The 26,017-nt window shown below is 41.9% G+C and overlaps 1 protein-coding gene across 6 annotated transcripts in view; it reads left to right on the forward strand.

Annotated features, from left to right (window-relative positions):
* The window catches only part of LOC111870340 (proline-rich extensin-like protein EPR1), a 195,027-nt gene that overhangs the window by 15,828 nt on the left and 153,182 nt on the right, over positions 1 to 26,017 (forward strand). For 3 of the 6 annotated variants that reach the window (XR_002843833.2, XR_002843832.2, XR_002843834.2), the window contains 2 exons: positions 1,753 to 1,852; positions 1,989 to 6,303. The exons of 1 other annotated variant lie outside the window; for it this stretch is intronic. The gene's annotated coding sequence lies outside the window, so the exon portion shown is untranslated. Of the gene's footprint in view, positions 1 to 1,752; positions 1,853 to 1,988; positions 6,304 to 8,573; positions 8,955 to 26,017 lie in introns of those variants that run through there. 2 more of the 6 variants (XR_004513659.1, XM_033753840.1) reach the window with 2 other exon arrangements.

The raw sequence follows: 26,017 nt of genomic DNA on the forward strand, positions 1-26,017 counted from the left end.
CAGTTAAAGCCCAGCCAGTTAACCTTGCTATATTCTCCCCTACACAAATCACGCTGGTCCCGGCTCCCTTCCCCCACCCCTCCCACACCACTGCTTTCACTTGTTTACTCGCAGTTCATCCCCTTCCCTCTCTGCTCTAACGGTATCCTCTTCAGTCTGCGTTACCGTGTCTCACGGTGTTGTCGCTTGCAGATTTACCTATACTTTTTCTTCAACCCTGAAGATGGGGGCTATACGTTCCTCCGAAACGTCGGTTAACACCACATATACACGGCGCCAAAGCCCAGAAGACTGCTTTCTTCATAAAGAAATATATGAATGCTGATTAATTTTTTTTAATTCACATAGTGGGGGGGGAGTTCACCTGGGTCCACTCGTCACGTCGGCCACTGATTGGCCCATTGTACCTGCTCTGCGTGATTATAATGATGGAGAATTTGGTGGAATGAAGATTGGCAGGGGAAACTGAAGTACTCGGAGTAAAGCTGCCCCAGTGCTACTTTGTCTACCACAAATCTCACTTGACCAGACCTGTGCTCGAACTCTGGCCACCACGGTGGGAAGCAAGCGACTAACCGCTTGAGCTATGGCGCGGTCAGATCAATGCTGATATTTGTGACAGTTTTGAGAGATTTGTTTTGAAATATTAGAAATAAATTTTACTCTTTCAAACTCATGTAGTCATTAATAGGCAGTGTGTAAGAAGTGATGGTTTGTAAATTAAATAATAATAAAAAAGACCATCTTCATGAATGTGTAACTGAAGTGCATGTTAGAATCAGTCCCCACATGCTTCTTGCAATCCTGCAGATCATGTATTGTCATTTCAGACATATATTGATGTGATGGACAGCATATTGAATAGATTTTACAGTTTTCTTTTTGTAAACCTGTATGTAAAAGTATATATTGGTCTGAGCCTTAGCCTGTGATGCATTCTTACAAATCTCTGAAGGTATACAGACACCTCAACTTTTATACAGAAAATTCAAACGCTTGGGTGCTGTGACAAGAAATAAATACTGTCTGAAAGCTTGTACAAGCTATATAGGATAGTTCCCTTTTTGAACACCTGTGTGAAGAAGTAGTTATTGGTCTGAGCCTTATCCAGCTTGTGATGCGTTCTTATGAATCTGTTAAGGTATACAGACACATCCACTTTTGCACAAAAGATTCAAGCACTTGGGTGCCATGACAAGAATAAATACTGTCTGAAAGGGTTATATAGGGTAGACAGCATAAAATAGTATGGCATTGGGTTAATGGAAAGAGTTTATTTAAATTCTAACATAATCTTTGGGAGTATTGGGTGAGGTGTATTATAGGTAGGTCTGATGTTTGTGACACTGGTCTGGTATCATAATGGAAAATGCTCCCAGGGCTTTGTTCGTTGTCTGCACATATCTCAGCTTGCATAACTATCAGTATCTGGGAATTGTCTTTACAGTATTGTCATATTTGTTTTTGTTGCATTTTCATTTTCATACTCATTCACATGTGTGTTTGTATTTTCATAGCTAGCTTATTGAATTGGAACCCATTTGGAATTGCTTAAAATTTCTGTTGTCCACATTTTACTTGTGTTAATGGCTCAGCAGGCTGCGAACTCATTACACAGCCCTTAAATTTATTTATGCCCCAGTTTTGGTTCTGTCTGTGCTGTGATGCCTCTACACTTTCCCCAGGAAGAGTGTTGTGTTGTATCAACTAATTCTTGCCAGTAGTCAGGCTAACCAGTGGTATAATTTACAGGATTGTTGCTGCTCAGTTGAGAGGCCACCGTAATCTTGTGCAATGACTTGCGATGAATCATGACGTTCAATGTGGAACATATTTTGCATTGAGTATGAAGGTATTTGCATGTTTCCTAATCTTTTCCATAGTTAAAAATCCCTAACATTGTTCGTTTTATCTCTTTGATAAAGTGAAGAAAATAAAGTACTCCATGATAGCCGTGGTAGCTTATTGCTAATGTAATTATCTTCCAGATGGATGGATAGCTGCGGTTTCATTTATAGCGGGGAGTTTTCTTCTGACCATTGCATCTAGGCCAGCTATGGGGCTAACCCAGCTTTCTATCCAGTCGGTAGTAGGTAATCATCAGGGATAAGGGGCTGGAATGTGAAACTATCATAATTGTTCATCACCATCTGCTGCCAAGGTTCAGAATGCTTGGAGCTGTATCTCCACATGCTCTATCTTCATGGCATGGTGCTTAGGCAAATGGATAAGGGAAACAGGTTTCTTTTCATTAGTTATCCATGTGTAAGGTAGTACCTGTTCCCACAGAAACACTTAATATATAATTAATGAATTGTTACCCTGAATAGGACCAGAATGTCTTCAAGTGTTGGTAAGAAGTCTCAGACCCAGGTCCTGTATCAAATTTACAATAACAAGAAGTGATCTCCAAATTGTAAGCTACTATGATTGTCATATTAAAGCCCTGTGATTTGATTTCTGGTGCTCTTGTTCTTCTTTGTTCATGTTAAAAACTTATACACTGTGATACAGAAGTTACATAACGCAGTGTTAAGCATTTTCATTATATGCAATAAGGCGATGGAATATGCTTATGTGTAGCAGTTGGCACCACTGGTCACCCCTGATGACTCTCAGTCTTGTGGGTATTATGAGGAAGCCATCTTGGTGCCAATAGTGCCCTTTTACAAGTACAGCATGCCATTTTTCCTGCGTGCAGTTGTGCTCATAATGAAACATTGTTTTGTATCCTGATAATTTGCACATATTCAAGAAGTGTTTCAGGAGACATCCCAATTTCACTGTCCCACATAGACTACAGTAGCAAGGCTATATTACATTGATAAATGAATAAAATTGCCTGGGTTGCATGTCTCCAGAATTGCTATATATATGTATTGTATGTAAAGCTTTTATGTAAAACTCATTTTGCAAGCTTTTTAACTCAGATTGTCAATTTTAGGCTTTTATGACTTGTAACTAATCAAGTTATTAATGTGGAAGTGGTTATATGTTAGATTGATTCTATACATATGAAATTGTGAATCATATGTTTTTTTAAAAATTAGCAACTCAAGCTTCCAGTGCATTATTTTGTCACATTTAATAAACTTTTAGCAAACAACTTGATGTGTTCACACTTATTTCTTATATGTTGATGAGTATGCTGAACCATGATATTTTCTTATATCTGTTTTGCTTAATTAATTAATTCAGTAATTGCAACTATTTTTTATTCATGGATCAGTAGATGTAGCATGTGCAGGGAATGAAAACCATAAGATTGTATAATAAATTTATGAGTTGCAAATTGATAGATAAGCAAGATATTGAATGAGATAAAACAGTGAAAAGGTCAGCTGTCAATATAACAGCCATTAATTTCTAACGGATGAGAGACATCTAACATTGGCTGTATGATGATAAATATTTAGTGACTGCTTTCTTCTGTAACAAATGTAGTAATGTCCCAGGTTTCAGTAAACTGATCAAGACAGTTTTTTTTTTCCTGTTCTTTTGTGTTTCATCTCTGAAACCGCTGAACAAAGTATGATGAATTTTGTATTTGTGGTGTGTAATAAAAATGTTGATCAGATTTAATTTTGGTTTACATCATTCATGTGTGAACCCTTTTACACCATAAAAGAGTTTAGTAGACATGGATAATGTAAAGCATGAAACTCATTAAGATCAGCTTTTATATTATTATTATTTAACTGCAAATGGGTTTTCACCTGGTACTACAATAAGACAACAGACAAATAACACACATAAACACGTTCAAACAAAACACAGCACACAAACATTAGTAGAAAAGTGAAACATACTATATAAGAAACTAACAGCAATGAGTGCATAATGTCATTTTCCATTCATTTTGCTTTACTACACTTACGTAATCCTCCCATCCTTAACACTTTTCACTTACCTCACCTCACCTCACCTCACCTCACCTCACGTCACCTCACTTTACTGCATTTTTTCTTGATTTCCACCCCACCTTCACGTCACCTCATATATTACTTTCCTAGACCTTTTCCTAAAATTACTTGGTTTGCAGGAGAGAGTCTTTAAAGCATGTGAAGGTAGTTTGTTCCAGATCTGTATGGTCCTATTTACAAAGGAGTATTTTCCAATATCTGTCCACTGCTTCCTGCTCCTAATTTTCTTGTCGTGATCACCCCTACTCAGATAGCATGGCCTTTGTAATCTATCACCTATAGTCTTCCAAGCCTGTTCTCCCGTGTATGCTTTGAAGAGAGTGCATATGCGAGCTATCTGCCTGCACTGTGTCACTGTTCCCCAGTTCAAATGGTTCCTATGTGCAAATTTAGCCGCTTTCTTTTGCACATGGTCTAACACATTTATCTGTCCCTCCCTCTAAGGATCCATCCCAGCCAGCCGCCCCATATTCCAGAATCGGACACACTAAAGATGTGTACGCTAAACATTTAGTGTTACTATTTCCCTCTTTTAGAATATGCATTGTAAAATGAAGTGTCTTCCATGCTTTTTTCACTGTGTAATTAATTTGATCAGCTCAACTTAGGTCACTGCGTAAAATTATTTACAACTGCTAACTTCAGGAATTACTGTGTCCCATACAAATAATTTAATGGTTCCATCACTCGGGCCCTTGTGAAACAAACTGCCTTACTTTTAATTGGATTAATTATTATCACATTTTCAGCCACCCATTCCCCAAGTCTGTTCAGATCTATCTGCAACTTTTCCATATCTTTATTAGTTGTAATTTTCCTGTATATTATACATTTGTCTGTAAAAAGTCTAATAGTTGAGCAAAAAGTCGAATAGTCTGATAGTTATGTGTAACATTTTTGGATGTGATACAGTAAGTAAGATTTGAGGTTTTCACAATGGTGACTATGAAAAATGCTGTCTTCTGGGATGTGGTGCCATGTAGATCTTGTGGGCCACCTGCTCACCCTGGTTCCTTGCTCATGAATTTTTCTACACTGAAGATGGAGGCGATACGTTCCTCTGAAACGTTGGTTCACACAAGATCTATATGGCGCCACATACCAGAAGACAACATTCTTTGAAATACTGTAAATTCTCAGTTATCTGGCATCTGCCATATGTGGGAAATGCCATCTGCCAATTATATGAATTTGCTGGGAGCATGAAGAAATCTCACAGAAACCCAATACAGCATCAAAACAACATGTTTTTGTTCTAGTTCTTTTGTGGGAGTCTTCCATGCCCGACACAGCAAATTGATGGTTGAAAGATTTTGGAAACACATGCAGTAATGCAGTTGCAAACTCAGTTAGCCTCTACTATAATGGCATCTTGTTGGAGAGGAGGATAGGTAGCGTGGATAATGGAGGCTTTGCGAACTACTACATACCAGCTGAACATATGTGTGTCACAGATTTATTTTTCAAGAACTTTCTAAATTTGAAATTTCTGCTGGTTGAATTAGAATCCCACATGCTTAAATGTTAGATAACTGATAGCTTACTGTACAAGGAAAAGGATTTTTGAGTTTAAATATCTCTGCAACAGTACATCTGTGTATGTAACATAAGGTAACTGACAGTTTTTCTTTGTGTGGTTGTTGAAAAAATTATATATTTAACGATTAATTTTTTATAACTCAGATATTTTGATTGGAAGAGTAATGAAAATTAATACATACATATATGCATAAAATATGAACAAAATATGTACATAAATATTACAAATGTTAGTAGGCAGTAGTGGCCAAGAGATGACTGAAGAAGTTTGATAAAATAGAGGAGTGCAGCCCAAACAAAGTCATATACTGTACAAGATTGAAATCAGTGAAGAATAATTTAAGGTTAATTTTGTTGCTCCAAGATTTACAGCAGTGGTGAATGATCCAGGTCAGTGGAGTATGTACGAGTAAAATTACAAAGAACACACTTGGAAGTGGGCTGTGTGTGTTCAGAATTGGAGTACGGCCATCCACTCTTGTGATAATGTATTTGTTGTTCTATGTAAATAATTTAATGTATATGTATTTAATTGTCACTATGGACACAAGAAAACTGATTCTTGGTTTGCAGGTACTTAACTATAAGTATTATGAATTCTAGTAATTAAATACTGATAAAAATATTTTATTACATGTATGCCACATTGTGATTTATTTTTTCTTATGTTGAAAAGAAGGTAGAAATTTAAAATTGTTTCTTGCTACTTTTTGCATGCAGGCTTCGTTGGTGAATATCTGTTCCTACACCAATATTGACCTGGTGAATGTAAGTTTATAAATATGTACTTTCCAGTGTTCTACATGCCTTTCACATAAAGAATTTGAGATTGTAGCCATCATCAGGTTGTACAATTTATTTTTCAGGTGCTGTCTGAACAGTTTTCTGGGAGTAGATCTCGCTTCACTGTTACCAAACCCTGTTGTTGAATATGTCCCAGAAGTAGTTCCATCCACCTACCATATTTGTTTTCTTAAAAATCCATCTTCAGTTGATCCTCCAATGTCCGCTGCTCTGTAGGTGTTTTATTCCAGATTCCACTGTCAAAATTCTGTCATGTTTCTATCATGGGAGCTACATATAAAAAAAACCTCCTTGGCTTTAGTCTGCAAGCGAACTATACCGACCGAGCGACCGCCGCTTGTCGGTGAAGTTAATGCCAACTTTGGCGTACAGAGGGTGTTGCGTGGTCAGGGCAACGAATCCCCACTGCCGCTAATTTCGGTTTTATAGACCGCAGCTGCTACTTTTCCGTCCAGATAGCTCCTTAGTTATCCTAACTAGGCTGAGTGGACCCCGTTCCAGACCCACTACTTCTCAGAAAATCTGGTAGCGCCGGGAATCGAACCCGGGACCTCTGGATCTGTAGCCATGAACTCTGACCACTAGAGAACAGAGACGTTCCTGAGCTACATATTCAGCTGAACATAAATGAGATTTCAGTAGTCTAACAATGGTAGGTCATGACTGAGCAAGTTGACTGAAGTGATAATGCTCTGACTTTTGTTTGGGGAGTACCCGGTTCAAATCTCGGTGGGGACACCGACTTACCTGAAATTGGGTCACAACTGCTTCCTACCACATCCTTGTTCAATAATTCAGTGCTATAGTCTGATTTACTGACAGCTTCACTATATAAACTTCAAATTAATAAAGTAAACACCCTTTCCGGAGACCGCCTCTGAGGTCTAGTGGTCGGAGTTTCTGCCTACAGATCCAGAGGTCCGGGTTCGATTACCGGCGCTGCCAGATTTTCTGAGAAGCAGTGGGTCTGGAACGGGGTTCGCTCAGCCTCATGAGGATCATTGAGGATCTATTTCAAGGCAATGGGGGCTCGGGTCAAGAAAACCGAATTGAACGCCCTTGGGGATTCATTGTGCTGACCACGCGACACCCTCTTTCTGCTGAAGTTGGCACTACATCGATAAGGGGCTGTCGCCCGTTTGCCATAGTTCGCTTGCGGACTCAAGTCACGTAGTTTTAGTTTTCTAATTTTTTTCCGGTCAAACGTCGATATATAAATCGACACAGTGACTGTGCTTCCATGGACAAATGTTGACATACTATTTATAGAGTTTGTTTTATGTTTCTGCGGTCATATTTCAATCATACGTTGCTAACTGGCACTGTAGACTACCAACGCATGCACGAATGTTTTGTCTGCGTCCCTCTGCCATCTGGAAGTCATAATTTTAACTTCTTGAAAAATGAATATCATTTATATATTACGGCGTATCACGTGTTAGCGTAGTTTTACGTTCAGCCGAACGACGGGCCATTGGAGGGATGAAACTAGATATAATCTCTTGTGTAATGCAGAAGAAGAATCTAGTAGTGTTAACTAAAGAACTCGATAGTGACCAATAGTGACTGTGATGATGAGGTTAATTTGGAAATTGAAGCAGAAACTGCGAGTGAAATAAGTGTTTTTGCGTGTTGGTGTGTGGGAAGACTTGACAATGGGCGATGATGCATGTGGGGAAATGATGCCACCGAATAAAGCAGTCGGGCTATCAGAAAGACAAGAAAGTACATGAGGTGATAAAACATGGAGAAACAATTTCAGTCATGTAAAATTATTGTAATTATCCCTGTAACAGGCACTGGAGGTCCATAGGATTGTGAGATTTTGAGGATCCCACATTTTCTGGAAATTCGGCTCATAGATGGTGACAATGTCAGCCCTACGCTTCAGCCGCCCTTTACCCCAAAGAATATTCTGGTAGTCATTTCTGTTAGAGGCTGAGTCGACCCCAGAGCCATAGTGAGGCTAGAAAGATTAGGTCAATTGAAAAAATTCAGTGACCTCGTCGGGACATGAACCCGTGACCTTCCGGCTTGTAGCATAGTGCCTCAAACAACTACGCTACCGCATGCCCCCAAAAATATTGTAGTAGATGAATCAACAATTTTTTTTAATTATCTTAGTGGGGTTGGAGTTCAACTGGGTCCACTCGGCACAGTGGCCACTGATTGGTTTCTTGTACCTGCCTTGGGTGATTATGATGATGGAGAATTTGGTGGAATGAAGATTGGAAGGGGAAACCGAAGTATTTGGAGGAAACCCGCCCCAGCGCCACTTTGTCCACCACAAATCCCACTTCACCAGACCCAGGATCGAACCCGGGCCATGGTGAGAAGCCAGCGACTAACCGCTTGAGCTATGGCGCGGCCTGAGTCAGCAGTTGGGTTCAAGCGCAAAACAACTTTCGAAACTTATAATCCCCTCCAAAATAGACGAATGAAGTGGAGCATCAAATTATTTGCATTAGATGAAAGTGACACTGGTTACGTTCATAGTATAATTCCAAATTGCGGGAAACTTACAGGCGATGTGTGGAACTTGGCCATGGTTTGAAAATCGTCTTATTACCAGAATAGTGCTTTCCTTGATGGACAGACTATTAGTGTGTCTGGTGTTGAAGACTATCACCATTTCCCTGAGATATTATAGCAGTGTTGACTTGGCCCAAGAATTGGTCCATCGAAAATGTAAGTATATATGTACATTTGGCTTTCTTTTTTGACTTTATGCCATTTTTGCATCAGAATTGTTGATAAGAGAGATAATGTGTATTGTTTCTAATACTTGCATTTATTGTTCAAGTGAGAAAAGTTGATACAGTGTACCTAGTGTAATACATTTTCAAAAATTCCACCATAAACATCAGTGCACTTTACAGCTTGCATGAAATCATGGCATGTTGCTCTTCTGTACAGTGTACAGGGTACTGTACAGGGAAATAGCTCTATCTTGGAAACCGTTTGGAATGGGACATGTGTATATATCCCCATTTTTGCATAGAATGACTGATCCTATGACCTCCCAGAATATTGACCTTTCTTCCAGGGACACTCTATAAAGGTTAAAGTTGAGCAAGAATACACGTGTCATTACACTTGACCAGCAGGCTCTTGTATTTCAAGAAGTGTTACTTGCATGAAATTACTCATCATTTATTGGAAAACACTTGTCAGGAGGTTAGAAATCTCACAAGATTAATCAACGTTTGACAGAGCCACTGAATTGGAAAAGTGTACTCTTATTCACCTTGTCTGGTGAGAGTATGCCTTGTGTCTTGTAAGAGCACACAGATTACCAGTGTTCAGCAACGAATGTGCCATTCCCTGTATGACTCCTGCAGTTTTCATACCCTCTGAATATAGGCTCTGCCTGTTGCTTGCTGCAGCCAGGGCAATTCATTGTTTCTTGAAATGCAAGTACTTTCCTTTTCACCGAAGTCTGCCTTCTATATATACAGGGGTTGAATAAAATAATGGAAACACTACAGATACTGTACATATTTCTTTATTAATATGATGTTTTACCACCTTTTGCCTTCAGTACAACTTCAGACCTTCGAATGGACATGTAAAAGTTTTGAACAGTCTCTGATGGAATTTTATGTCATTCTTCTTGAAGTACATCTTCAAGTTGCTTTAGAGGTGTTGGAGGTGGGAATGTGTTCCTCACTCTACTCTCCAAAACTGACCAGACCGCTTGAGTGATATTCAAATGTGATGATTGTGCTGGCCAGGAAAGATGTTGAAGTTCACCTTTATGCACTTCCAACCATAACTGAATAATTCCAGCTGTGTGATCTTGGAAAAATGCATCTTGCAGTAATTCGACCATGAAGGGTAATAATTGGACCAGCAGAATAATGTACCATGATTTTCCTGGCCAAACCATGACAGAACCTCTCCCATGTTTCACTGTTGAAACCAGGTATTTCAGATTGTAGGCTCCCTTCGGTGTTCTCCAAATGTAAACTCTTCCTGATGTAAGGAACAGAGTGAAGGATGACTCATCTGACCATAACACTAGTGCATTTCCAGTTATCTGATGTCTGGGATTTATGGCCATGACACCATTGTTTATGCATCTGAGCATTACTTTCAGTAATCAGGGGTTTAGCATTTTCAGCCCTACTGTGGATGTTGGGTTTGTGAAGCTCACATCAGATGGTTTTTGCAGAAATAGGGTCTTCAAGATGAGTATTCAGTTCTGCTGTCCTGTCACCTGTGCTGCAGCAGTTGTGTGATTTTTTGAAACAGTTCTCAGCGTACAGTGGTCTTTTCTATTGTTGATTTTACCCACTGTTCCACTTGGCTGTGTTATCTTGCCATGATTCTTGTATGCCAACATAAGCTTAGAAACTGTCACTCTCAATTCACCTAAGAATTTGCAGTTTTACAGATGCTCCAGCTAAGTGAGCACCAATGATCTGTCCTCTTTTAAAATCATACAAGTCTCCCATTTTCCATTTCTTTCACATAGACTGTCACTCAGCACAATCACTAATGCACTGACATGATCACTAGAGAATATAAACAAACAGAAGAAGAATATTCTATGTTGCTCACTGAAGTTCTTCCAGTCTAGCCAGTGCAAATTATATTACTCAGTTTCTTAGTGTTTCCATTACTTTGTGCACCCCTTGTTGGTAGCACTGAAACATCTACTTCTCTGTGCACTTCCATAGTCTTGTTTGCTGCTCCTCCTGTCATGCTTTCTTCATTTGCTGTTCTTTTCTTGCCATACATTCATGTAAGGAGAAGTCGATGTAGCAACTGGCCATGGGTTGTATGGCCGGAATTTGACTCCGGGTAGGGACAAGATTTTTCTCTTCGGATCTATACTTCCACTCCCCAGTATATCTTAATGGCATAGTGCTTAATTGACCAAGCAGAGGGAAAAGTTTAATTTTTTACTTGCATTCCTGTAAGGTCAACCCTAGAATATTTCTGATTTCTTGGCTGTTTTTCTCTGCTACACTGCTCTTTTAGCTTTTAGTATTGGGTGAAACTGGACTGCACTTACTGTGGTTCTTTGACTTGGAGAAGCTGGCACCATCAGTCACCATCAGTGTTTCATATAGACATTGAAGGTGAGGCTGAAGCATGATCATTGATGGGAACTGTGTCAAGGTCCCTTTTCCTAGTTTTCTGATGTCCAGGTTCTTGAGGGCTTTCTTTTACCAACAACAGGGTAAAATTTTTATCGGAAAAAATGTCTGGGCCAAAAGGGTGAATTCCAGTTTAATGGAAAATATAGCTTTGTTTTCTGAACTGTGGCTATTCTGAAATAGTATCAGAACCAGAGCTATTCTTGGATTATCAACCCAAGATTTGCCAGATTCTGTAGCCTGAACTGTCTGTAGCAGCCCATAGACACATGTTGTGGTGTGGGGAGGAGATTGGGGTCATACATGTGAGGTGTGGTTGTCCAGAAGCAGCAGTTTTCAGTCATTCTCAGTAGGCATGCTGTGCTGTATGAAATGCTTCAGCTGCAATATGAAGAAACTCTGCTGTCATCCATTTTTGTGGAAGAATCAGGGCTGCTGGAATGTAGATTCCAGTGGTACTAAAGCAAGAAACTGCTACAACTGTTTACCCTCTTTCTGCATTGACAACCATTGAAACCAGCATGTTACTCTTGAGAGATAGACTTTTTGGTAAATTATGTGGGACAGTTGGATTTCATCCATATTTAATTTTTTTTTGTGTCATCTTATTTTCCTTTCTTTATGGCACACTCAGAAATTCTCAGAGAATTTCAACACTGAATTTAGTTAAATCCAGTAATTCTACCCAGACTGCATTGTTCTGGGGCCCATGTCTCTTGCAGAAGTCTTTCAGGCAGTCCTTCCCAGTGCTGCCAACCGCCTGAAAGGACATTGTTCCCCTTCCCAACCTGACCCTGTATTTAAAGTAAAGCAGCAGATTTGTGGAAAGTGTATGTCATTAAGAGAAAAATGTCTGTTTGAAACAGTGTGCACTGAATTAATGGGATAGGTGGTCCATGTAGTGTATGTGAGAGACGAGAAATGCACGCGAAGTTAGGTTGGGAACTCTGAAGGGAAGAGTTCACTTTGTAGACATGGGCATGGATGGAAGGATAATTCATTTTAAACTATATATGAAGTAAATAGTGTAGGTGGGTGTGAACTGGATTAATCTGGACTAGGACAGGGACCTGTGGCGGACTGTTGTGAACATGACGTAGAGATACCCTAGGTTTCATAAAAGGCAAAGAGCCACTATTGGCTACAGGAGAAGGGATCTGAACCGTGAGGTTATGTTGGTTTTTCTCAAGTGGATGGTTACTGCACTCACACACTGTTGAACTGCATTTCAGTGTGACAGTAGAGCTGGATACTTGACAACTGTGTTACACTATAATAATACTACTGTCACATTGAAATGCAGTTCAATAGTGTGTTAGTGCAGTAACCTTGTATTTTTATAGCATAATATAGTTGTCAGGTATCCAGCTCTGCTGTCACACTGAAATGCAGTTCAACAGTGTGTGAGTGCAGTAACCATGTATTTGCCTGATGATGGCTTTGAAAGCCATGTAAACATGTAGCTAAGGTGATGCTGATGATTTGTATGCTGAATTTTGTATTTATAAGTTCATATTTTAAAACACTTTGATAAAGTCCAACAGTGATATTTGTTAACAGGCGCATTCCTTGGTTGCACTGATTAGGTTAACTGGAAATTTGGATAATTGGTGTAATATAACTCTTATCTATATGCAGATATTAAGATAAAACGATTTCTGGCCATGAAGTGTGGTATCTGTAGTTTGGTTACTTTGCAACAGTTTGTACATACCTTTAATGGTAGATTTGTATCTGTGATGAAAAATATACGTGTTTATTGGAACTCACTTTCCCACAACAGGGTTTATCTCTTATAGACATGTATATTCCTTTTTATATTTCCCCGTAAGTGTCAGAAGTTTAATTGAACCCACGATAGGAGGGTCATGTCTGTCCACGAGTTCCATTATTGTCTTGAACAGCTTAGTTATTGGAGAGGGTGGGTTTCCCCATGCACTTAGACCTGTAGTGGTCCATTGTGCTTCCCTCTGTGATTTCTACCAGTCTCTCTATCCTACCGGTATTGGTGCTTACCATCAGTCCCGCCCAGCCAGCGAGACCGGCTCTACTAGCTGAGAGGTATCTATAATGCTTCCCCCATCTACCAGAGGTATTAGTGACTGCTGTTGGGCGGGAAACGTCCGCAATTTTGGCTCAGTGGCATCCTTCGGAGGTATGAGGTTCTTTTACGTGCCGTAAAGCTACGACACGGGAACCACGGCTTAAAGTCCCTCCCGGAGGACTTGTTCCCTGAATTTTTCCGCCATTAAAAATTCGACGACCTCCGCCGGGTATTTGAACCCGCGTACTACGAGTCGTCTTGAACAGCTTAGTTTGAATCTTAGTTTATTTTGCGATGCCTTTGAACTAAATTGGTTATACAATTTGAGACGATATGATGTAGAATTTAATTGTCCGTTTGTAAGGTACTAACTTAAGATTTATGCGGAAACCCGCGAAACACCTGAATAACGATAGCTGGTTTCGTGCCCCCGATCTTGAACTGTATGCTATTTCTGCATTCTCTTTGAGCACAAGGGGAGTTCTTGCATGCCTGCATCTCGCAAAGTGTTCGCAGACATGAGGTCTGAGATTTTCACGGCTGTGGAAATTCGTATGGTGATCTACTGGTTTGACCGCATCTGTGGTCTAGTAGTGAGAGTTCCTGGCTACAGATCCAGAGGTCCCGGGTTCGATTTCCGGCTCCACCAGATTTTCTGAGAAGTAGTGGGTCTGGAGCGGGGTCCACTCAGCCTCGCGAGGATAACTGAGGAGCTATTTCAAGGAAATTGCGGCTTTGGTGTAGAAAATCGAGATTAACGGCCATGGGGATCCCGTTACGCTGACCACGCGACACCCTCTGTCCTCTAAATTTTGCACTAACTTTGCCGACAAGCGGCCGTCGCTCGGTCGGTATAGTTCGCTTACGAACTACGGGGTTAGGTTCTTGTTTTTTATCTGTTTGTTCATGCCATCATGTAGTCTGGTAGGTCGGTATTAACGTTTAGAAGGAACATTCTGCTTTCATCTTCATGGTAGGAGGCAGTATCAATTTCAAAACTCTACAGTGTCATAATCAAGAAACCACAGTACGAATATTTGACATATTTCTATGCAGCAATTCGAAGAATAAGCCAAGCAAGAAGCCTCCAAGAAGTAGGGAGCAAGCTTGCTAAGAAGATAGACCTCTTTATTTCATTGTAATCTGGCACTGTTCATCTACGCTGAAAGTTGATTCTCCAATATAGTTTGTACTTTACATGAAGCTCGGATTCACCACCATCAATTTCTTAGTTGTAAAACAAAGTAGAGGGGATAGCGTAGTCGGTATAGCGACTGGCTACGGGGTGGACGACTGAGGGGTTGGAGTTCGAGTCCCGGTAGGGTCAAGACTTTTCTCTTCTCTGCGTCGTCCAAGCCGGCTCTGGGTTCATCAAACTTCCTATACAATGGGTACCATTGACTCTTTCCCGAAGGTAAAGCGGGCGGGGCGTGAAGCTGACCACTCACATCCAACTAGTGCTGAGGTCGAAAGTGTGGATCTATATAGCCACTCCTCCATACGCCTTCATGGCGTAGTGCTTAATTAGTTAAGCACAGGGACAACTTTACCTTTACTAGCTTTACTAATTAATATCTGTCTAATTTATTTTAAATATTTTCTTGTGTTGTACATTTAACGAACGTCAAACAAAATATGTTGCTGTTGTTGAATTAGGTAAACAGATCGAAGACGGTCGTGGTGCAAGGATCATTTGGCACCCATCCCTTTAGTGTAATGCACTGTAACTCTGTAACCAGCAAGTAGGAATCTGTAGGAACTTAAGGTGGAGAATCTGAGAATCTCCAAACGAATTTGGAATGCATTGTCAGCCCTCTTTCAGACGTGAAAACCCCTGTATTATGCAAAGGAACATGAATTATTGATTTTCAATTATATTTTAACAATTTATAGACTATAACAGGCATTTCAACCGGAGAATTAAAATAAACAATTCCAGTGCTCTCTTGACAGTGAGATTTGTATAGGAAGGAAAATATACTTAAACTGAGGTCTTCTGTTTTGTGACACCTTGTAATCTTCTAGGTGTGTACTCACGCTTCGGAAGAACTTTCTGCAAGATCAAAATACATCGTGTCAGGCTCAGTTACATAATTACCCATACTTCAATTCTGAAGAATGAAGCAGTAAGTTGCTTTGAACTTTTGGTATCCATGCACAAGACTACTCGGTGCCACAACCCAGAAGATCTCAATATGAATACTTGCCGCTGTGAAAACGACGAATCTTATAAAAGAATAGAGGAATGTTGAAGGGAACGTTTGAACGTAAGAAAGAGGAAGTCCTAGGGTTGGAGAGTGTGCCTTAGTGTTGCTAGAGCGAGCGCCTCAAAGAAGACGAGATAGACGAGGCATGTAGAATGGATGGGTAGCTGACATATGGATGCTTCATTCTGTTTGAAATACCTATAGCGACAAGACCACTTGAGTGAAATAGATGTAGATGGTACGATAATATTAAAATGCATCTTTGAGAAATTAAAAGTGAGGACATGTGTTCAGCTGGCCCAGAATAGGGTCCAAAGTTAGTGCTTGTGAGCACGGCAATGAACTTTCGGATTTTTTGGACCAGCTGAGGAACTATCAATTTCTCAAGGACACTGCACTGTGAAGATAGAAATTCAGCACGAAGGGGTTGCCTCCAGTTGTAAAATGCGTGTGACTGTACGGAAAGGCAAGGGAGAATGTTTGAAGTTTGAATTGTTGGATTTATAGATGAATTTGAGGAACTTTGTAAGGCAACCGCGGGTTCCATTTTCCAGCATAAGCGGTAGAGTTTGCACCTAGCAACCATCAAATAGCCACTAGCTTGTATGAGGGAGAGAGCTTGTGGTTCAGTTACACAGGAACATCACAGGGCTAATTACGTGTGGCTATCCAATGGACTTGGGGCAGCCCAGACCATCAAATCCGTCTGAGAGGAAGTTCTAGAGCTTGTGGTTATGTGGGTGTGGGACAGAGGAAATTGCCCGCGTAGTGCTGGAGGTTCACGTGGAGTGGAATTGTCATCCTTCAGATGTACTCAGTATGAATGACTGCACTAAAAACCGGACGAATTGGTGGGTGATAATTCACCGTATGGCGAGAAATATAGGAATCAGTCCAGCGTTGCTTCGCCGTCGGTATTGTATACTTTCTGACGTAAATGTACTGGGTTGCCAAGTCACACTGCTGAAAAGTTTTTGTACTTAGATGAATGAAGCGTATGTTTAGCGAAGATAAAAGGTAAAATTGTCCCAGCTCTCAATTAATTAAGCACTGTCCCGAAGACGTGTGAGAGAATGTATGTATAGCTCTACCATGCTTGACCTCGGCACTAGATGGAGGTGAATTGTCAGCTTCACGCCCCAGCCGCCTTACCCCCTGGGAAAGTGCCCCCGGTATCCCGTGAATAGGAAGCTGGGTGGGCCCCACTACCGGTCTTGACTCTGTGAAGTAGAGGAAATTTCTTGTCTCTGCCGGTAATCGAATCCTGGTCATCCAGTCCACTCGCTGTACCGGCTCATATTTAGCGAAAGCATATGTGACTGAAATACACTGCTCTAAGTAATGCGACACTACTAGAATATTGCCAGCAGGCGCACAACATTCTGAACGCTGCAGTACAAAAGAAGTTGGACTGGAATCAGTTCCGGCAAGCTTTGTTTCTGTTTGCATAACAAACAGCCCCACACTCGCCATCGCTTCTATCCCCCCAACAAAAACCACTTTCATGGTACGTCTTGAGGAGTTAACAGTTTTGCAGTTGGTCAGGAATTGTCTGTTATTATGGAACCGGTTATTATGGTTTATTATCGTGTTTGCAAAAACTCGACATTATATCCTGTCTGGATCCAGTTCCATCCATTCAAACACCTCGCACTAATTCTCTAAGACACCCTCTAATATTATCTTCTTTTCTATGCTGTCTCCAAAGTGAGTTGCTCCCGTACGGTTTTCCAACTAAAATTGTATGTGAATTTCTCACTCCCTCCCCGACTGTGCTTTCTATATGTCCAACGGCCTAGATTCAATCACGTGCCGTACAGTATTATGTGAAAAGCACGAACTATCAACTTCTTCCTTGTATTGTCACCGCCTCTGTGGTCTAGTGGTCAGAGTTCCTGGCTGCAGATCCAGAGGTCCGGGTTCAATTCCCGACGCTACCAGATTTTATGAGTGGTTGGTCTGGAACGGGATCCACTCAGCCTCGTGATGATAATTGAGGAGCTATTTCAAGGGAATAGCGGCCCCGGTCTAGAAAACCGAAATTAACGGCCGTGGGATCCGTTGCGTTGACTACGCGACATCCTCTATCCGCAAAAATTGGCANCAACTTCTTCCTTGTATTGTCACCGCCTCTGTGGTCTAGTGGTCAGAGTTCCTGGCTGCAGATCCAGAGGTCCGGGTTCAATTCCCGACGCTACCAGATTTTATGAGTGGTTGGTCTGGAAAGGGATCCACTCAGCCTCATGATGATAATTGAGGAGCTATTTCAAGGGAATAGCGGCTCCGGTCTAGAAAACCGAAATTAACGGCCGTGGGATCCGTTGCGTTGACTACGCGACATCCTCTATCCGCAAAAATTGGCACTAACTTCGCGACAAGCGGCGGTCGCTCGTTCGATATAGTTCGCTTGCGGTCTACAGGCCACGGAGTTTGTTTTTGTTTTTCCTTGTATTGTATATTTTTTGTTCGGCCCTGTTTTTGACCGCGCTGAAGCCCATATATTCTCTTTTTTTTGTCAACCATGCTCTTTCTATGTGTTAAGATGGCAACTGCATTGTATGCCGAAACGTCGGAATATCTTCAAGATACGATACGACGCAGCTAAACTCCGAATTCCGAAACAGAGACTAAAGTCTACAAGTGCAACTGTGATTGTGTATGTTAAACTTCACATTTATTAAGCCTCTTGCACAAAGTTCACGACGTAAGCACGTAGTGGGGAGGTCCCGCCCGCATCTCCGCAGCTTACTTACTTTCTTACTCGTGGAGCTGAGCCCTTCTTGAGGAGCCGCCAATTCTGCAGCTACTCAAGAATTTCCCAGCATTTTATAAAACCGGAAGGTTCATTACAGTGTTCACAAGAGCCCTCCACTGGTCCCTATCCTGAGTCAGACCAATGCAGTCCATACCATCCCATCCTATCTAAGATCCATTTTAATACTGTCCACCCACCTATGCCTTGGTGTTCCCAGACGCTCTTTCCTACTGGCTCTCCCACCAATATCCTATATGCATTCCTCTTATTCCCATTCGTGCTACATTCCCTGTCCACTTCATCCTCTTTGACTTGGGCACCTTGCTACGTACATCTCCAAAAGTAGGGAGGGTATTTCTTTGATATTCGGTATCGTGTGTCTACACTAAATGTTTCTCGGCGAATTTTATTCTGATTCGTATCTGTCCAGTGCAATTTGACATAGACTGTAGATCGAAAGTACAGATTTGAGGCCTGCTCTAAAACACTTCGTGAAAAAGGAAAGAAAATCTGCATGACACAAAACGTAGATCCGTATTAGATTTACAGCCTACATTTTACACATAACAGTATGGTTTACATTAAAACTAAGTATAACAAAAACTCCGTGGCCTGTAGTCCGCAAGCGAACTATACCGACCGAGCGACCGCCGCTTGTCGGCGAAGTTAGTGCCAACTTTTGCGGATAGAGGGTGTAACGTCAGCGCAACGGATCCCCACGGCCATTAATCTCGATTTTGTAAACCGGAGTCGCTATTTCCTTGAGTGTACCCCGTTCCAGACCCACTACTTCTCAGAAAATCTGGTAGTGCCGGGAATCGAATTATTTTTTTTTTAATTCGCATAGTGGGGTGTGGAGTCCGACTGGGTCCACTCGGCACGGCGGCCACTGATTGGCCTCCTGTAGCCTGTCCCGGGTGATTATGATGGAGAATTTGGTGGAATGAAGATTGGCAGGGGAAACCGAAGTACTGGGAGAAAACCCACCCCAGCGCCACTTTGTCCACCACAAATCTCACTTGACCAGACCCGGGATCGAACCCGGATCGCCGCGGTGGGAAGCCAGCGACTAACCGCTTGAGCTATGACACGGCCTGCCGGGAATCGAAACCAGGAACTCTAATCACTAGACCAAAGAGGCGGTCGTTAACTTAGTATAAATGAAAATAATTTTAGGTCTACCTTTCAGTTTACGTTTCAGAGCTTCTGTGTTACAGAAACCCCTTCCTTCATACTAGCATATTCGTGATATTTCGTCATAGTTGATGAGTTTCCTGATGATTCCGCGGAACATATACTATTTCAGTGGTATGGTAGAGTCTTGAAATTGATTTATTGGTAGTATTTTTAACTGCGGTCTTTGCCTTCACACAGAGGCGAGGGTACATACTAGTTTAGCAGGATCAATGATTTATTTGTATACTTCGACTTATGAAGATAACTGCTTCCTCTTATTCTTTTTTCACGTTCTCTGCCCGTTAGTCGCTCGTTCCTGTAGCATACCTGAAAGAGTCCGACAGTGTGTGTTAGAAGATGCGACTTTTTTTTTTCTGTTGTAATTTTAACTTTTGTCTATCGCTCGTTAACTTCTTCGCATGAAGTTTGAGCTTACTCAATTTTAGACTGTGAGAGAAATCAAGTGAAGCAATGGCTTTGAGAATTTGCTTAATAATACGGAAGAAATTTACTGCGGAGCCATCAAACTGACATCAGCAGCAACAGAAAGTACGAAATTGCGAGCTTTTATAATGGCGTGAGATTCACCCATCCTTGTAACTTCTTCTTCTTCTTCCTCTTCCTCTTCTGCTGCTACTGCTGCTGCTGCTGCTCCTGTTTGCTCCTTAGTGGAGCACAGGACATCCGTGAAGCTCTTCGTTTCACTTCAGACAGTTAGTAGGACTCCTCGGACGGGGGATCAGCCCGTCGCAGCGCCGCTGCCTACATAAGAGAACACAAACAGAATAAACGCACACAGACAACCATGTCTTGAGCGGCATTCGAGCCCACGAAGACATTTCATGCCTTAAACCGCGTGGCCACTGTGATCGTCTGTCCTCTTGTTACTGTTAGCTATTTCCTCGGGAGTAAAGCGGACTGAGCATGAAACTAACTGCTCCCCACTCTAGTTGTGAGGAGTGGAATGTGTACGTTTACTTCCATGCCCCTGCATATATTCATGGCGTAGTGTATAGATACGGGCAAAACTGTGGACCTACTAGACTGCGTTAGCGTCCGATAGTGGAGTTTAATGGCGTTGCTAATGCACGTTCGGGTTGCATAACAGCAGCGAATTTCATTAACAGTTGAAGATACCTATCGACTGGTCAGGGAATATCATGGATTAAGTAAAGTCTGACGGAGTACGGAAGGTGGATTATAGCTTCCCCCCACTTTACCTGCCTCTACTTCTGTCCCCCCACTCTTCACCCCCATAAATTCATGACTCAGAGAGTTCTAAAAATAAAACAAATTGCCTAGAAAAGTTTCTGTCGCGGAATGTCCCTTCTTTTCTTACGGAAAGAAACGGACCGAAACGGGGAGTCGAATTCTTCCACCTTTCGCACCCTTCAGCTCTCATGCCGCCTATGAGAACTTATATCTATGTATCTATCTATCTATCTGTCTGTCTATCTATCTATCCTGTCTGTCGGTCTGACTACAGTCCTGTTGTTGGACCGTGACCGCTCTTTCGTTTCTTAATCCTATAAACAGACGGTAGGACGCCTTGGACAGGTGATCAGCCCATCGGAAGATCGCTACCGACACATAGAACAACACAAACATAGAATAATCGCACACAGATATCCAAGAACAACACAAACATAGAATAATCGCACACAGATATCCATGCCTTGAATGGGAGTCGAACCCACGATCCCAGCGTTCGAGCAAGCGAAGACAATTCATGCCTNCACAACATAAACATAGAATAATCGCACACAGATATCCAAGAACAACACAAACAGAATAATCGCACACAGATATCCATGCCTTGAATGGGAGTCGAACCCACGATCCCAGCGTTCGAGCAAGCGAAGACAATTCATGCCTTAGACATCGCGGCCACTGTGAACGGCCCTATGGACGCTTACAAAAGCATATTTCATGATTCCATAACACGAAGTTTATAGGCCCACAGGAATTGTACTTTATACTGGTAACACTATTAGCGGAGTGTTCGGAAACCTGAACTACGTATTTTTTTTATTTCTAGTGGGGTGGGACTAAGTCCCTTGTACTGCGGCCACTTTTGGCCTATTGTACCAGCCCCCAGATGATAGGTGAGGGTGATTGTGGAGCAACTGGTTGAATGAAGATTGGCAGGGGAAACCGAAGTGCTATGAGAAAACCTGCCCCAGCGCCACTTTGTCCACCACAAATCCCACTTGACCAGATCCGGGATCGAACCCAGGCCGCCGCGGCGGGAAGCCAGCGACTAACCGCTTGAGGTATGACGCGGCCTAAACCTGAACTAAATACCTGAAGTATGCTTTCATGTAATGGCGCCATATCATGTAAATATCGTTTTATTGCTTTTTTACGACACTGTTAGTAGCTGCATTATGTAACGTCGAATGATAGGATTATAAATAAATGATTAATTGGAAAGGATTTGGAAGGAAGCGGTCGCGGTCTAATCTAGTACTATTCAAGAATTTTGCCCAGAGTAACTGAGGAAATCTGAGGAAACCCTCAGTCGAGGTAACCGGTGATTCGAACAGAGTGTCCCCCGAATACGAGAGCGTCACCGCTACTACGTCATATAGAAGACTATATGTTGGGCCAGGCGTGTCACTATGGCTCAGTTGGCAAAGTGACTGGCTACAGTTCTATTCTGTATAGAAAGTATAGACTTTTTATCATTTGTATCACGCCCAGACTGGTTCTTGGACCTAGTCAGTAACCTAGCCAATGGTCATCGAGAGTCTTGCCCGGATAAAACGACCGGAGCGTGAAGCCTTTCACTCTTTTCTACCGAGTGCAGAACTTTTTCCCTGTCCCCTCTGTACGCATTCAAGACGTAGTTTTATCCACAGAGGCAAATTTACCGTGACATTCTATTGGGTAATTGCGATGGACTGATCTCCCATTCGGGGAATTCCATCTTTTCATTTTGATTTGTTTTGTAATTTTTCTCATATTTCCCTTATTCTCATCCTCCTCCTACATATTCGTCTCATACCGAGCTCATCATACTCCTCTCTTGCCCTCTCGGTACTTCATCTTTTGGTTTACCACGTGCACTAAAAATGACGTTATGCTAACAATGACGACAGACCTGCCAGAATCATACGAGTACTTTAATTGAAATTTGTGTGAGAACAAGGGAACACTATGAAAATAGTGACTTTTCGGATCAACACGACACACTTTGTTTACCCAGGATGTTATTCCATGCAGTAGACATTTCTGTACTTCTTTTCGTGAGAGTAATTGACCAGTTACGTTTATAGTTCAGTCGGTATAGTGACGGGCTATGGACTGGACCGCTGGGGTTCGATTCCCGGCATTGGAACTTCGCAACGTCCAAGCCGGTTCTGGGGCCCACCCAGCTTCGTAACCACTGGATACCGGGGCTTTTCCCCGGGGGTAAAGCGGCCGAGACTTGAAGCTAACCACTTATCTGCTTCTAGTACTGATATCAGTAATGGTGAGCTGTACTTCCACTCTTACATCTTAATAGTGTAGTGCTTGATTAATTAGGCACGGGGACATCTCTGCCTTTACCTGATTTTAATAGACGAGGTCATGGTTCCAAATGGACTGTAGAGAAGAAGAAGAAGAACAAAAATTGAGTGTTCGAAAGACTAATATTACGTACGAGTGTGTTGAATATTACACTAAGTTCAGCCACTTTATGATGTGCAGAATTATGTGGTTAATGTGTTTAAGGTCTTCTCACCTGCGGTGGAAATCTGAACTTAATCAGAATTTGAATAGTGGCATTTTCTCTACCCCTCCAGGACTTGGTCTTTTGGAATTTATCAGTGGCATTTTCTACTTACAAGATGTAATATTTATGCCTCCATAGCGCAGTCTTCTGGAAGTGATCATGGCTCGGTTCGTAGAACCTCGTTCCTTTGTAATTATGCTGTACACCACATGGAGCTGAGACTGACATAGTAGCACCCTTATACCCGTCATATCAGGTTTTCCCGCTGTTAGCTTCACTTGATGGTCAAGTTTCCGACACCATTTATCCTTCGAGGCAACGAAGGGTTGAAGGATGAAAGGCTTCAGTCATGATCGGAAGGGACGCCCGAGTTTAGGAGCAACTGCCACAAGGACATCATGTCCTGTGTCCCTGGCCCCTGGGGACGAGACGTCCAACAAGCAACGACGCGTGAAGGACGATAGGGCGATGATTAATTATTCTCTTTGTCTTGGACCGTTGTGTGAGGTGAAAAGCTGGCTGGCATGTTTGCTGGAAATACAATCAGCCTTGTCGGTGGATACGGGCCACGAATGTGGCAAGCGACAAAATAAAGAGTCGAAGCGTTAGAGAATATTTTGTGGCTCAGATCCCAACTGTTACAATTATACTAAGCGGCAGAATAAAGCATCGAATCGCTAGAAAACTGCAATTTCGGAGCCTCTGCGTCAGACCTTGTTTTAGCTATTTTTGTAGTTCTGTGTGATTCTACTTGTCCTTGCATGTAGCCTAATCGCTTGTTATGTTGCATTATAACGCTTTAGTTCACTTAGGTTTATGTAAGAGTTTGCCAGGGGTTAGCTTAGGTTAGGGTCTGAAATTATCGGTTAAAGAAAATCGTTTTGTTCTCTTTCCCATTCTGTGTCTATCACACATGAAGCCTGGCGATGTATATTTTCTTTACGAGCCGGGATAGCTCAGTCGGTGTAGCGACAGGCTACGGGCTGGACGGCCGGTGTTCGATTCCTGAGAGGGGCAAGAGATTTTTCTCTTCTCCATAGTGTTCAGACAAGCGCTGGGATCCAACCAGCCTCCTATCCAATCGATACCGTGGGCTCTTTACCCGGGGATTAAAGCGGACGAGGCTTGAAGCTGACTGCTCCTATCTAGTACCGAGGTCTAGAATGATGGAGCTATACCTCCACTCCCCATACGTCGTCATGGCGTGGTGCTTAATTAATTAAGCACAAGGGAAATTTTACCTTACCTTTTACCAGTCGAGTCATCCTGTCCGTGAAATTCATCATTTTATGGCTCCGAAGATTAATTGGGTTTAACACTTCATTAGACCACTGCATTAGTAGTAGTGGCCTACCGCTTAAGAGCAGCTGTAAGGAAACCACAGCAAAGGTCAGTTTGTGCCATTTTGCAGCGGGAGGTTTTCATTAGCGCAGTGCTGTGCCTATTATTATGAGTTCTGTGATAGGCGGTGCTGGTTCCCTATAAGCGTGTTTCATCTTTGGAACTGGTCAGCGGATACCGGCGGAATTCAGTATTAAGTCTATACTAAAAGTTGCCGAGTTAATTTTGTTTTTATAATTCAAAATTGTAGTGATAACTGGACTGTTTACACCCTGCTGTAGCATTAAAATACTCTTAATTCTGTCCACAGAATGTACTTATAGATTTGGTCCGATTATCAGAATGAACATAGATTATGTATCCCTAAACGGCAATAGATATTGGTGGGAAAGCCAGAAGGAAATAGACTAATTGGAAGACCAAGGCGTAGGTGGGTGGACAATATTAAAATGGATCTTAGAGAGATAGGATGGGGCAGTGTAGATTGGATTGATCTGACTCAGGATAGGGACCAGTGAAGAGCACTTATGAACACGGTGATGAACCTTCGGGTTCCATAAAATGCTGGGAAGTTCTTGAGTAGCTGCAGATTTGGCGGCTCCTCAAGAAGGGCTCAGCTCCATAAGTAAGTAAGTAAACGACAATAACCAGATGATTTTTATAATGAAAACTCGGTGTTTTTCCGTTGAGTTTCTGACTGAATTTTTAAGTAGTGTTTACATGAACTTCATTTAGAGAGACCTAATTCCTATCGGTCCAGTTTACTTGAAGCTAAAATTGAAATTCATTTATGTCTGAAAAATGGATATTTTAAAAAGTTGATATAAGCTTGATATGAAATATATACCTCTTTAAATAATGCAGCTGGTGTTTTAAACATTTCTTAGTATACTGAATACTTAAGGAAATACAAAAGAAAATATCTCTCTCTGTATATGGCGTTGTATGTGTAAAGTTCGCTTGCGGACTAAAATCACGGAGTTTATTTTTTATGTGTAGAGTTTACGTTTTGCTACAGTAAATTCGTATGCTCAGTAAATTGGTCAGAGAGGACCGTAATATTTTTTTATTCGCATAGTGGAGGGTGGAGTCCAGCTGGATTCACTCGGCACGTCGGCTACTGTTTGGCCTATTCTACCTGCCCCTGGTGATTATGATGATGGAGAATTTGGTGGAATGAAGATTGGTAGGCGAAACCGAAGTACTCGGTGAAAACCTGCCCCAGCGCCACTTTCTCCACCACAAATCCAAAGTGACCAGATCCGGGATCGAACCCGGGCCGCCGCGGTGGGAAGCCAGCGACTAACCTCTTGAGCTATGGCGTGGCCTCTATCAAGGACAGTAAAATATTTTTATTCGCCCTACAGGCAGACACACACACACACACACACACACACACACACAC

The sequence above is a fragment of the Cryptotermes secundus genome, unplaced genomic scaffold (assembly GCF_002891405.2).
Source record: "Cryptotermes secundus unplaced genomic scaffold, Csec_1.0 scaffold1495, whole genome shotgun sequence".
NCBI lineage: Eukaryota > Metazoa > Arthropoda > Insecta > Blattodea > Kalotermitidae > Cryptotermes > Cryptotermes secundus.